Source organism: Bombina bombina, chromosome 3 (genome assembly GCF_027579735.1).
Source record: "Bombina bombina isolate aBomBom1 chromosome 3, aBomBom1.pri, whole genome shotgun sequence".
Classification (NCBI taxonomy): domain Eukaryota; kingdom Metazoa; phylum Chordata; class Amphibia; order Anura; family Bombinatoridae; genus Bombina; species Bombina bombina.
The window spans coordinates 70996950-71011979 of record NC_069501.1 but is presented as its reverse complement, the minus strand read 5'-3'; positions in this window follow the sequence as shown (position 1 = coordinate 71011979).

Genomic DNA, 15030 nt, shown 5'->3' with positions numbered 1-15030 from the left:
TCTCATTTATTTGCTTTTCAAAGATGGTATGCTTTAAACAGATTAGCCATCTGCTTCCCCTTCTGTGGATGGCTTATTATTAACTATAAAAGTTGTTCATCTGGATAAAGTTTGCTTAATTAGAGACAACCTATTTGCCTCTAAATTTTGGAAAGAATTGTTCCATATCCTCAAAAAATGACTTGTCTCTCTGTCCTCCACTTATCACCTCCAGACCACTAGCCAAAATGAAAATACAAATCAACAATTGATCAATGTTACTTTAATTACCTGCAGGATAACTAGTAATAGGTACTGTCATGAGAAGAATTTACCAATAACAACCACTCCTATTTCATCAGTTGTAGTTTTGTCATCTAGAATTATTTGTATCTACGGTTGTTCTGAAGACTTTGGGGCTACTCACTTGTTTATTGAATCATTATAGTCGTGGAGATGGTTCTTCACTCAGCCCAGTCATGTTACAAGAAATCTGCTAATCCCTCCTCTGTTTCTGGTCCAGATTGCATTTATCTATCTACTCAACATCTGTGACTAGCTGCACCCTCCATGAAACAGACTGTTCTTGATTCCCAAATCTGGTCACGTAAAGTTGTATGGTGGAAATGGACACAGGCTTTTTATAGGCTCATCCTTATAAACCTAGGTGCACCCAAAGGTTACACACATTCACCTTCTCCTGGAAAGTTGACCTGTCAGGTAGGTATAAGCGCTTCATTTGGGGCATGTATGAGTCTTGCACTTCTTTATATCTAAGCGACAATGCAAGCTTGGATGCTCTAATAACTAATTGCTTGTAGCTTTCCTTCTCGTTTCTGTTACTTGCATAATTTGTGACCTTTAATTTGTCATTTTAAATAATATATTTTACCTTCTGAAACCACCACCTGTACTGAAATATTTAGTTAAAGCAGCAAAAATCAACCTCTCAGTGAAGGGTGAGAGAGTACAGCCCTTTTGAAAGGGTATTCATGCAGCAGCTTTGAATACAATTAATTCTTATCAGCTGCTTATATTTATACATTGTCCCTTGAACTCTATGTTGTATTCTGCTGGCTATTACCTTTGTATTGTGTCCTAATGGCCACCATGGGGTATATTTATTAAAGTGCTGATGGACATGATACAATGTAAAAAATAAATTAATAAAGGGATAGACTTTTGATACTGGATCTGGATTCACAACAAACAATTGTAAGGTTAGTATACAACATATAACATATAAACTTGCTATTGTTGTGTGTTTGACATGTTGTCTCATCAAAACATTTAACCACTATTCCTTATTGTTTGCTTTTTGCTGAAACCTCTACTGTGACGCTGCCAATATCTCTAATAAATGTAATGGTCCTTAAAACTCTGTATAATTGATCTTTATGAATATTATTTATTTTTATTTCCTTTTAAAGAAGCTATGACATTACTTTTACTTACAATTCATTAAATAAAAGAACCTGGTGCTAGATGCAGGCTTTGTTTGATTTTTTAATTAAATAAGTCCACCGTGAATTAAATGCAGGACTCATTCATTTATTTATTTTTCTTATTATTTATTTTTTATTTTTTTGCCTGTTCATCATTTAATCAGATAATTGGTGTCTAGAAGCCTGGCGTATCAAGCAATTAAAACATAAAACTGTCATAGTCACTATAAATGTTCATGAACAATTATCTAAAATCGTTATAACTGCATGTTCATACTTGAGTTTTAATAAAACTTTTGTATTATTTGTAACTGTAGAGAACTAGTATATTTTAGCACTTTAGAAAGAATTATAATGCTAGTTATATCATTACTATAATATTATGTATTCATTAGGGATGGGCGAATGTGCAAATTTTCGAATTTCGAATGTAGAACGAATGTTATTACCGAAATTCGAATTCTAAATCCGAATGTCGATAAGAATGAATATTCTTAAAAATTCAAAAATCGAATGTTATTTACAGTTTTCGAATGTCACTTTCGAATTCGAATGTTTATAATTATATCGAATGTCCACATTCGAAATTTCGAATTTAACATTCTATTTAACAAATACTATTCAGAAGTTCAATAGTTCATGTGGTAGGGCGGGAATCTAGTAAATTGATACATAATAGATACAAATATATCATTTCGAATGTTTCCATATACAATATTGCATAATTCGAATATTACATTTAAAGAAAGCATTAGAAATACTATTACAAACATATAAATTCGAATTTTTCGAATTCGAATATAAATTCGATTTTTTCGAATTTGAATATTGCATAATTTGAATATTACATTTAAAGAAAAAGCATTATAAATACTATTACAATCTAAATTCGAATTTTTCGAATTCGAATATTGCATAATTCGAATATTACATTGAAAGAAAAAGCATTAGAAATACTATTACAATCTAAATTCGAATTTTTCGAAAAAGCATATTTTCGAATGTAATCGTAAAATTCGAAACCGAACATTCGAAAATCAAATGTTAGAATATTATGTAAACATTCGAAATTCGATTCGAATGAACGAATGTGTTAAAATTCGTGCCATTTTTCGAATGTTGCGAAACATTCGCCCATCCCTAGTATTCATATTCTACAAAAATAAAAAAAATATTGAAAAATTATTAAACACTATTCCTACACTTTATTTTTAAATCCCCCCCCCCACGCTTTGAGAGAACTACGAGGTGGCCAAGTCACCAAGAAATAAGTGCCAGGCAATAGCTCAGGAGCCGGGACCGAGGGGAGCAGTATTTAAACCCCTCAAACTCAGCTCCCTTAAAGGGACATTCTAGTCAAAATTAAACTTTCATAATCTAGCTAGGGAATGTAATTTTAAACAACTTTACAATTTACTTTAATCATTAAATTCGCTTTGTTCTCTTGGTATTCTTGTTGAAAGCTAAACCTAGGTAAGCACATATGATAATTTCTAACCCTTTGAAGGCCACCTCTTATCTGAATTAATTTTGACAGTTTTTCACAGCTAGAGGGCGTTAGTTCACATGTGCCATTTAGATAACATTGTGCTCACATCCGTGAAGTTACCTAGGAGTCAGCACTGATTGGCTTAAATGTAAGTCTGTCAAAAGTACTGAAATAACTGGGCAGTCTGCAGAGGCTTAGATACAAGGTAATCACAGATGTAAACGTATATTAATATAACCATGCTGTTTATGAAAAACTGGGGAATGGGTAATAAAGGGTTTACTTATCTTTTTAAAAAACAATAATAATTCTGGAGCAGTCTGTCCCTTTATTTTATAAATAAAAAACAAGACCAACTGTTTGAAAGGTAGTCACCTGCTCTTTAAAACATTGTGTGTCTTGGTAAAACTATAAGCACAATTAAAAAAAAGTTTTCTGTGTTAATTATACTCAAAGGGGCCGAATTATCATTGTGAGAGTGGACATGATCCGATATTGCAGTTTATGTCCGCTGCTCATCGATAAATGCTGACAGCATACGCTCTCTGTATTTATCATTGCACCACTAGCAGGGGGTGTCTATCAACCCGATAGTATTCACTCTGGTTGATTTCTGGCAATGTCTGTCCGCCGCCTCCAAGCAGGTGGACAGGTTATGGAGCAGCGGTCTTTAGACCACTGCTTCATAACTTATGTTTCTGGCGAGCCTAAAGGCTCACCAGAAACACAGAGCATCAAGCTCCATACAGAGCTTGATAAATATGCCCCAAAGTCTCTCTTTTGGTATGTGTCTGTAGGCTGTGAAATGTTATGTATTTGCTCTGCTGATATTTTGGCCTCTAGTTATTAAGGTCTGGTGGACTTGATCCGACACTGCGGATCAGGTCCACCAGACCTCACTGAATACAGAGAGCAATACGCTCGCCGTATTCAGCATTGCACCAGCAGCTCACAAGAGCTGCTGGTGCAATGCCACCCCCTGCAGACTTGCGGCCAATAGGCTGCCAGCAGGGGGGTGTCAATCAACCCGATCATACTCGATCGGGTTGATTTCCGGCGATGTGTGTCCGCCTGCTCAGAGCAGGCTGACAGCGTTATGGAGCAGCGGTCTTTGTGACCGCTGCTTCATAACTGCTGTTTCTGGCGAGTCTGAAGACTTGCCAGAAACAGAGGCCATGATAACTAGCTTGATAACTAGAGGCCTTTGTCTTTATCTATGTGATGTTCAAACCTTGTCAATACTTGTGATATTTCCTAAATTTATAATTCCACTAATGGTGGAGAAGAATTTTACAATAATTAAGTGAGCATTTATAAGTGAGGCATTAACAATTGGGCAAAGAATTATACAAGAATTGGGCAAGGGATAAGGCAAGTTATTTTGTAACACTGTGTTTCATCCACTCTCTGTTTAGTTCGTTATAATGCTCAATATCTTCACATTCCTTTTTGCTACCTTTTGTCTCTATAACAAACTACTTTATTCTATTACTCCTCCCCCTTCACCACCTGAACTGTTTATTTGCCCAGCTCTTTTAACCTCACCTTACTTGTATTCATTAATTTGACACATTCCTAAATACTCTCTCTCCCCCTTGTACTTCATCCCCAAAACAGTCTCATTACTGCAAATCTGGATCTCATCTCATGTCTCTCTCCCTCTTGCTCATACTAGCTGCTGGAGACATCTCCCCTAATCCTGGTCCCCCACAACTTCCTAGCCTTGCATATCCATATGTGCCTTTCAATAGACTTCAAAAACAAAACTCTAGTAACCTTATTCTCATTCCTTTTACATCTAAAGCTGCCACCCCCTTCACTTGTGCACTCTGGAACTCTCGCTCTGTTTGCAACAAGCTCACTTCAATCCATGACCTCTTTATCTCACACTCTCTCAACCTTCTGGCTCTTACAGAAACCTGGCTCTCTGCTTCAGACACAGAATCCACTGCTGCACTATCACATGGGGGTCTCCACTTCAGTCACACTCCTAGATCTGGTAATAGACAAGGAGGTGGTGTTGGTATTTTACTTTCCTCTCGTTGCACCTTTCAACAAATACTGCACTTCTCTTCCCTCACATTTTCTTCATTTGAAGCACACATGATTTGCTTATTTTCTCCCCTCTCTATACGTGTTGCAGTCATATACCACCCCCCTGGCTCCTCAACTCAATTTTTAGATCACTTTGCTGCCTGGCTACCTTATTTCCTTTCCTCAGACACCCGGCTTTCATTCTTGGTGATTGCAACATCCCTCTTGACAATCCTACTGCCTTCTCGGCATAATAACTTCTGCAACTCACTTCCTCTTTCAGCCTGACACAGTGGACTGACTCTGCCATTCACAAAGATGGTCACTCCCTCAATCTTATTTTTAGCTATCAATGCACTATCTCAAATTTCACAAACTCCTCTTTTCCTCTTTCTGACCATCATCTCCTAACTTGCAACATCACATCCCTCCCTACAACTCTCCCTCCTTCTACCCCTCACACCAAACTTCACAGAAGCACTAATTCATTAGATCAGCTCGCTAGCTCTATCAAACCTCTCCTCTCTTCCATCCCCTCCTTTCCTGCCCTGACCAATCTATCTGCCACTATAACTCCACTCTTACATCGGTCATTGAAAATCTGGCCCCACCTACCTTAGCTCAGAAACCATGCTCTCATCCTCAGCCCTGGCATACTCCTCTGACACGGTACCTATGCAGATGTTCCCGTACTGCTGAGTGACACTGGAGAAAATTTCGGAGTTTTGCTTACTTTCCTCACTACAAGTTCATCTTAAACTCCTACTATTCTGCCCTTAATCTTTATAAGCAACAATACTTCTCTACTTTCACCTCTACTCTTTCCTCTAACCCAAAATGTCTGTTTTCCATGTTCAATACTCTTCTCTGCCCACCCCCACCTCCTAATACAACTTCTCTCTCAGCTCAAGATTTTGCTAGCCACTTCAATAACAAAATTGACTTTATCAGATATGAAATCAGCTCTCAACATATTAACAATCTCCCATCCCTTCAAAAGCTCACAATCATCTAAAACCCAAATAGCCATAAATTTAGCTAATTTGCCCCTGTTACAGAGGAAGAAGTTTCTGCCCTTATACTGTTCTATCACCTCACTACCCATCCCCTTGACCCCATCCCCTCACAGCTACTCCCTTCCCTATCTTCTACCCTTACCCTTATACTCACACACATCTTCAAATTCTTCCTTAGCACTGCGTTTAAAGTAACTCTTTTATATACTCATATGTTAGTGGGATTTTGGAAGATTACATTTAAATGTATAATTTTATATATTACGAATCAGCAATGTTTCAAATTTGTATATGAGAAGGAACAAAAATTCATGCTAAGGATTCCCGGGGGAATTTGCAACAAATGTTGCTATTTAAGAAAGCACAGCTCCATACAGGAAGATAAGCCCTGATGAAGCCGTATGGTGAAATGATCGTTGGTGATCTCTATTGGTTCCCTGTGTGTATCTCCATGTTTGTACAGCACGTCTTACAGAGAGAAACTGACATGAGTTGAGGAGTTGAGAAATACTGCTGCTCAACAGGTAGAATTAAGGCTTTCTTACTGCCTGCCCTTTACTCAAAACCCTATTTATATCCATTATGACAGGCGTAATTAATAGGTGTTAGCGTACGGGAAGCACTTTGGCTTCCCAGCTGTTTGGACTGGCGTTCCTCTGTCAGACCTACAGCGCAAGGGGGAGAGCTTTACCTGCAAGTGCAGTCAATTGCTTACGGATATCGAGTGAGGCAGCTCCTTAGCCTGCAATTACCTGTGAAATTGAATCTGCAGCATGCTGTCTCCTCCAACCTACTCTCAGACCAGCTAAACTCTCAGACAAACTGTCTAATCTAGACCATTACTGGAATTCACACTCATTGGTTTTGTACCCACTAATTCCAGCTGGCATTCTTTCCATCACAGCTCCTGTGAAAGGTGTTGACACAGGACACTTCCAGTGGTAATTATCAGGATGGCCATAACTAATGGACTTTTTCACACATTTTCATCAAGAGGACTTTTTTGTATTTAATCTTGTTAGTTTGTGATTTAGCAATATACATGATCTCTTATATATATGGGTTTCTTTGTTAATCCATAATAGTGTACTTTAATAATTTTTTTCATGCATAATTTATATACTCTCTTTTGTTGTGTCTCTATCAGTATGAATGGCTGTATTTTATGTATAGCAATTTTTTTCCAATTGATTATGTTTTGAGGCAAGAGTGCTAATCTTAAGTACTATATTTCCTTCCCTGCATTAACATATTAATTTTTTACTTAAGCACCAGTCTGTACTGGACTTTTTGCCTACACTAAATACCTGTGCCTTGACATAATTTACAATTTTCTATATTTCTCTCATCTCTAAAACATGCACTGGTCACACCTATCCTCAAAAAACCTTCTCTCAATCCAACCTCCCCATCCAACTACTATCCTATTTCCCTACTCCCTTGTGCCTCAAAGCTCCTTGAAAAGCTAGTACATGCACACCTATCCCATTTCCTTACACTAAACGCTCTTCTTGACCCACTGCAATCTGGATTTCGTCCCCATCACTCCACAGATACAGCAATTGTCAAGGTTACCAATGACCTACTTACAGCAAAATCCAAAGGCCACTTCTCTCAGCTTATCCTCCTTGATCTGTCTGCAGCCTTTGATACTGTTTACCACCCTCTTTTGCTCCAAAACCTCCAATCCTTCGGCATCTGTGATACAGCTCTCTCATGGTTCTCTTCCTAGCTATCTAACATACCTTTAGTGTAGCCTTCTCTGGAGCATCCTCTGCCCCGTTACCACTTTCTGTTGGGATACCTCAAGGCTCTGTCCTCTGTCCCCTTCTCTTTTCAATCTACACCTCATCATTAGGTTCCTTAATAAAGTCCCATGGGTTTCAATACCATTTTTTATGCAGATGACACCCAAATCTACCTCTCTGCACCAGACCTACCTCTTTCCTTACTAACCCGTGTCACTAACTGTCGTACTCATATCTCATCTTGGATGTCCTCTCACTACCTTAAGTTAAATCTCTCCAAAACTGAACTCCTTATTTTTAACCCTTCCTCCAAAATCTCCACCCCCCAATTTTCTATAACTGTTGATAATTCCATCATTACCCCTACCCCGCATGCCCGATGTCTTGGGGTCACACTTGACTCAAACCTTTCTTTCACTCCTCATATTCAGTCCTTGGCTAAAGCCTGCCGCTTCCACCTTAAAAACATCTCTAAAATTAGACATTTCCTTACACAAGACACAACTAAGATTTTAATCCACTCTCTCATCCTTTCCCGCCTTGACTATTGCAACTCCGTCCTCTCTGGTCTCTCTAGCTGCCGCCTAGCTCCGTTACAATTCATAATGAAAGCCTCTGCCAGGCTCATCTTCCTTACATGTCGCTCTTCATCTGCTGCACCTCACTGCCAATCCCTTCACTGGCTTCCTCTTGCCTCCAGGATTAAACACAAAATCCTCACTCTGACATACAAAGCCCTTAACTGCACTGCTCCCCCCTACATTTCAGACCTTGTCTCAAGATACTCTCCCTCCCGTCCCCTTCGATCTGCTCACGACCTCCTCCTCTCCTCCTCTCTTGTTAATTCCTCACATTCCCTTTTTTTTTTTTTTTTTTTTATAATTATTTTTTATTGAGGTGATAATCAGAATCCAAAAATATACATATCAGACAATCAACAATCTGTTACAGCATCAAGCGGACTAACAACAGAATGAAAGACTGATTAGTGATCTTTACAGAGCAGACTGATACGGATGTACAATCATAAGCACCTCATTTTGTTTTTACAGTTTCACAGTGTCCTTGATAGGTTACAGATCCAACCAGGGGACCAAGATCTTTGTGGTAGGAAACAGGGCACTTTATGTATACTAACAAACATATATGAAAACAATTATTGTATAACAAGAAAGTAAAACACAAAGGTTACAGTTCAATATGTAATAACACACCATCTCAATTCTATATATTTAGGGCCTGAGGAGTCTTTTATTGTAGATACTAGAAAAAGCTTTAATCCGGGCTCTCCAGGCTGGGCAAAGACTACAAAAACTCTGCCAAAAAGTAATGCGGAGGAGAGATTACTCGCCCTTTACCGCGTTAAAAAGGGGGGGGGGGAGCGGAGATTAGACTAGTGCTATATTTCCTCTCAACATCTGACCTGTTCAGTAAACAGTCACCTAGCTTAAAGATGACAGAGTATAAACATATAAGCGTGGATAAACTATACACCCTAAAGTCTATGTCAACATCAGGGCCTATTTGATTGGTTGCTGCAATACTATATAAAGGTTTATACCATAACTATTATATTTTGGTAGCACTAGTAAATATAGAGCAACAATGTGGCAGCTAAACTCTGGCTAAAGCTATATTCGAAGGTAGATGCTAAATTAGACCAACAGATGTATGAGGCAGAGGCCAGCTCAGAATGACAATGCGTCTTCCTAGACATCTCCCCCTGCCTAACACTAGTATAATGCTAGGTCCTGACATTGCAAAGTTTCATACAAACTTCAGAAAGGTGAGAGAGGAGCAGCCCACAAATGACGCTATACACCATATACTACTGATCTGGAGGCAGATTTGAGTTAACAAGGCATCACTGTAGGCAACCCCCCCTGCTATGCATTTGTTTAGTGCCAGGTTCTAAAAAAAAAAAAAAAAAAAAAAGAATGAATCACTCAGACATCACTCCACAGCATCCATACACATACCAGCTAATTGAGTAGCATTCAAACTTCAGGAAATATACATAATAGCATCACGTAAATAAAAATCAGGTTTTCTATACTGCTGAGCAAATATATTCCCAGTGACTGAGTCCCAAAAGGAAATAAAAGTACAAAAAGCAAAATTTATAACATAGACAAGTAGCTGCAGAGCTAATCAACATCTTGCCACCGTGGAATGGGTCTCATAAAAGGCTTAACATGACGCAAAACAAAATAACAAGGAACTATAAGCTATGAGGGAAAATAATAAAATTAGTAAACATGCTTAAGTAGCTGAACAAGTAGAAAGTTCCCTTTGAGATCTGCACGCTATAGAAATATAAAGAAGCTTCGGTTCCCAAAAACACACATTATCAGAGTTTAGTCTGCATGGATGTAGATCCTTCAATATCAGCTGCTATAAGGTTAGTTAGAAGGGGCATGTGAGGTAGGCAAGATAGGTTTGTAAACCGGGGCATCTGTAAACCATTACTACATTAGAGTCATCACCCAACTCCGGTTCTTGTGCTGGCAGCAAAAAGCCGAATGCCTGCAAATTGCAGGATCATCTTGTAGAAGGTAGTGACCATAATTGAGTTAGCCATACCAGTGTTGTTAACAGGGGTCAGTACCCCGCTGACCAGCCGGGCCCATGAGCTGTAAGGTGTTCCGGAACCTCCCATATCTCCGTTCCGTAGATGATGCTTCTCAGGGAGACCGGGTGTGGCGTGGAAGTCTCCTGCATGTAGTTGCACTACACCGAGTTTCACGCTAGCATCAATCTCAATCTCCCCATCGACCAGCGCAGGCCGCTCCTTTATGAATCCGGCCTCAATCCTGGTCAGCAGACCATCGAACCTCTCAAGGGTCCGCTGCTCGTACTCCGCAAATAGAGACCATACTGTGGCGCAGATGTTTTCTTCCATAACAAACAGAAATGGCGGTCCGCTGCTTCCCCAGGCATAAAATTCAAAGATAGCCACCTTACTAGTTCCAATCAGGCAAATAACAGGAGCCCCTACTATTCACAATAGTAGTTTGATGATCAGCTGGTAGTATTTTAGGGGAAAAATCGGAAAACTGTGGTATAATATAAAATAAATTCAGGAGCCTCTTTGATATGCGTCTTGCTGCGCTTGCTGCTGGCTCCGCCCCCCCTCACATTCCCTTTTACAGGACTTCTCCAGACTGGCTCCCATCTTGTGGAACTCTCTGCCTCTCTCCACAGGACTCTCCCCTAGTTTTAATAGCTTAAAGTGCTCCCTAAAGACTTTACTATTCAGGGATGCATACAACCTACACTAACCAATGCGTTTCTCGGTTAACCAACCGTTTCATCAGGCATTATGCCTGATGAAACGGTTGGTTAACCGAGAAACGCGTTGCAACTATTGGGGCAATATTGTTAACCCCTTTAATCCACTTTTCACAACAAACCTGTGTGTTGTTGTTTTTTAACTTGTTTTTATTAAATAATTGTATTTTTATCTATTGAGTGGATTATTCTACCTACCTATTGCCTTAACTGCACACAAGAATTGTTCCTGACATTTTGTGCAACACTTTTTGGACCACCTTGCATACTGTTTCATAACAGTATCTGTTTCAAGAACCTGTTTGTTTGGGTGAGCTGCCGCACCTGCCTAATTCTGCAGCCGGTATCTACAAGCACATTGGTGTGCTCTGGGAATATGTGAATACCCATCTACATAACTAAGCAAATATCGTTGGTTGTACCTTTAACAGTCTGCACATGTAGTGCTTTTTCTCTATTACATTCCCAGCACCACAGTACTGAGAACGCCATTGTATGGGTGAGCTGCCACACCCCCATAAATCTGCAGCCGGCCCCTACCAGCACATAAGTGTGCTCCTGGAGTGTGTGAGTACCCATTTGGCTAAATTTGTCTTTATTCTGTGTCTTCATATAACGATACTACCCATGAGTCGCCCCTCTGTTTCTCTTCACCTTTTATAGTTTCGCCTGGACCAGCCAGTGAGGAGAAGGCAGCCATTATTGGACAATAACCTATACCATCTTAAGGACATTCCTTTCACATACTATTTTTCTTTCTAGGATTTATTGCAACCAAAATTCCTACTATATACATATTTTTTGTATTTATCTTAAACCACAGTTGTGTTTTTGTGTTTCATGTTCATTCAGCGCCCCCCCTTTTTGTGATCAGGTCACAGTTGGTATATGAGCCCAGCAGTTTGTAGATCACCTTCATAAGAGCCGACTACAACAGTGCAGCTCTCAGCAGGGCCCTCTACCTATTTGATCCTTGTAAATGTTATCTTGTATACTTCCTATGCTTATAGCGCTGCGGAATCTGTTGGCGCTCTACAAATACCTGATAATAATAATAATAATTAGAGATTGAAAAGAGAGACAATTAATTCTATCTCTGGAAGACCTCAAAGATCCACTATCTGATTGAAGACATCCAGATGAAGAGACCACTCTCCTATATACAAGGAGTGACAAATAAGAAAAGCTATTTTCCAGTTCTCTCCTGGAATATGAACAGCAGAAACTTAACAACAATTGACTTCCGCCCAGGAAATAATTTGTGATACTTCCCTCATGGCTAGGGAACTGTGAGTTCCCCCCTTAAAGGGACAGTAAAGTTAAAATTAAACTTATTTGGATTGGGTAGAGCATGACATATTAAATAACTTTCCAGTTTACTTTGATTATCAGTTTTTCTTAGCTCTCTTGGTATTCTTTGTAAAAGAGTAGTCATAGGTGAGCTCTGGAGTGTGCACATGTCTTTAGCCTTCTGGCAGCAGTGTTTGCAACAATGTTTATGGCAATGTTATACATAATTGTAAACATAGTTGCCAAATAATGCTACAAAGTCTATGTGAATGCAGAGTTTGCAACTATGTATAACATTTTAATAAGCATTTTTGCAAACACTTGCCTGATGGCTAAGGACACATGCATGCTTCTAAACTCTTTAAAAAAGGATACCAGACGAACTAAGCAAAATTGGTAATAGAAGTGAATTGAAAAGTTGTTTAATATTGCATGCTCTATTTGAATTAGGGAAGTTTAATTTTGACTCTACTGTCCCTTTAATGATTGCCAAATTATACTGCTGAAACATAGTCCATCTGGACTCTTAAAATTGCATGGAGTTCTAAAACATTAATAGAAAATCTCACCCCCGAGGAAACAAAAAACTCCTTGCTCTCTCTGAGACCCCCAAATGGCCGTCCATCCTCAAAGGCTAGCATCTGTAGAGATTTCCAGGTTCAGACCCTTTTTTTAGAGAATTTTGTTACTTTTTGATTATTAAAAAAAGTTAATTTTTGCTCAGCTTTTGTGATAACACTATCCATGTAAATACATTACAATAATTCATGATATTTTTTCAATAAGTTAATAATTTTCTTATAAAATCAATAAGAAATGTCTTACTTAATAACATTTCATTTTTCCTTCAAGTTTTACTTTTTCACCACTAGATGGCAGCATTATTTTACTTTTTTGCATTGCTATGCAGACATGCTCCTCGATATATAAATATATATATATATAAAGAGAGAGAGAGAGCACAAAACAATGCAACATTTTGCTAACAAAACAACTGTTTTTAAGTCCTTTTAAAACATTAATTTTGTATGCAGATCTTTTGCTGTGCAGTGGTTAATTTCTGATGTGTATATTTCTGATGTGTGTGTGTGTGTATATATATATATATATATATATATATATATATACACACACTATCTCTTATGATGGTTTATGTGACCTGTGATCACTGACACACAAGTTAGATCATTGAGACAAAACTGAAAATCAAATTAGCCTAATTGCATGAATAAGTTTGTAAAATTACCAGTGTACACCAGAATGTTCTCAATTTTGGACCTATGGGCTGTGCATATCTGCATGTTTGCATCATGGTTCCACATGGAAAAGAATTGCCATAGGAATTGAAAAAACTAATTGTAAAATTTCACAAAGATGGAAAAGGATACAGGAAGATCAGTGGCCAACTAAAAATCAGTCAAAATGCAGTTACAGCAGTAATCAGGACGAGCCATAGCACCACTAATCAAAGCCGCAGTGACCGTCCACCTAAGTGATGCCACGGACAGTGCGCTACTGCACAATCTATCTCTGAAAAACAAACAGGAAAGTGCTTCAGAGAAGGTGCGGAGGAGGATTGAGTATAAAGGTGGACATACAAAGTATTGAAAAAATAAAAGATCTGAATCTCAGTAATGAAAGGTGACTTTTGTTGTAATGAAAGATGTACTGAATTTTGTTGTAATGAAAGGTGTACTGACTGTTTGTTGTAATGAAAGGTGTACTGACTTTTGTTGTAATGAAAGATGTACTGACTGTTTGTTGTAATGAAAGGTGTACTGACTTTTGTTGTAATGAAAGATGTACTGACTTTTGTTGTAATGAAAGGTGTACTGACTTTTGTTGTAATAAAAGATGTACTGACTTTTCGTTGTAATGAAAGATGTACTGACTTTTGTTGTTATGAAAGATGTACTGACTTTTGTTGTAATGAAAGGTGTACTGACTTTTGTTGTAATGAAAGATGTACTGACTTTTTGTTGTAATGAAAGATGTACTGACTTTTGTTGTAATGAAAGATGTACTGACTTTTTGTTGTAATGAAAGATGTACTGACTTTTTGTTGTAATGAAAGGTGTACTGACTTTTTGTTGTAATAAAGGTGTACTGACTTTTGCTGTAATGAAAGATGTACTGACTTTTGTTGGAATGAAAGGTGTACTGACTTTTGTTGTAATTAAAGATGTACTGACTTTTTGTTGTAATGAAAGGTGTACTGACTTTTGTTGTAATGAAAGGTGTACTGACTTTTGTTGTAATGAAAGGTGTACTGACCTTTGTTGTAATTAAAGATGTGCTGACTTTTGTTGCATAGAGTTCCTACTGTGGGCCAGTATTTTTAATATAGTAATCTAAACTGTAATTTTTACATAAGAGTAAATACCCTACTGTAAAACGTAGAAGTAATGCAATTACTGTAAGGTGATAGAATTTAAAATAATTTGACATTTAAGTGATATTGCACAGGGGTGTACTCACTTCAGTTGTATGCTAGATATATATACATATATATATTGATGTTACTGACCAAGTGGCTAAAAATTTAGAAAATATTAAGCTAAAATGAGCTAATATTAAAAAATGTCATATTTTTTTCTGTACAGGAAGGCTTAGCTAGCTTGATACAAACAGAAAGAGAAGCAGTCTGCAAGGAATGAATAACAGCTGAGAGGCTTGTTCTATGGCTATTACTATTACCACCTGGGAGTAGCTTCTTTTAGCCTCATTGTGCTTTTCAC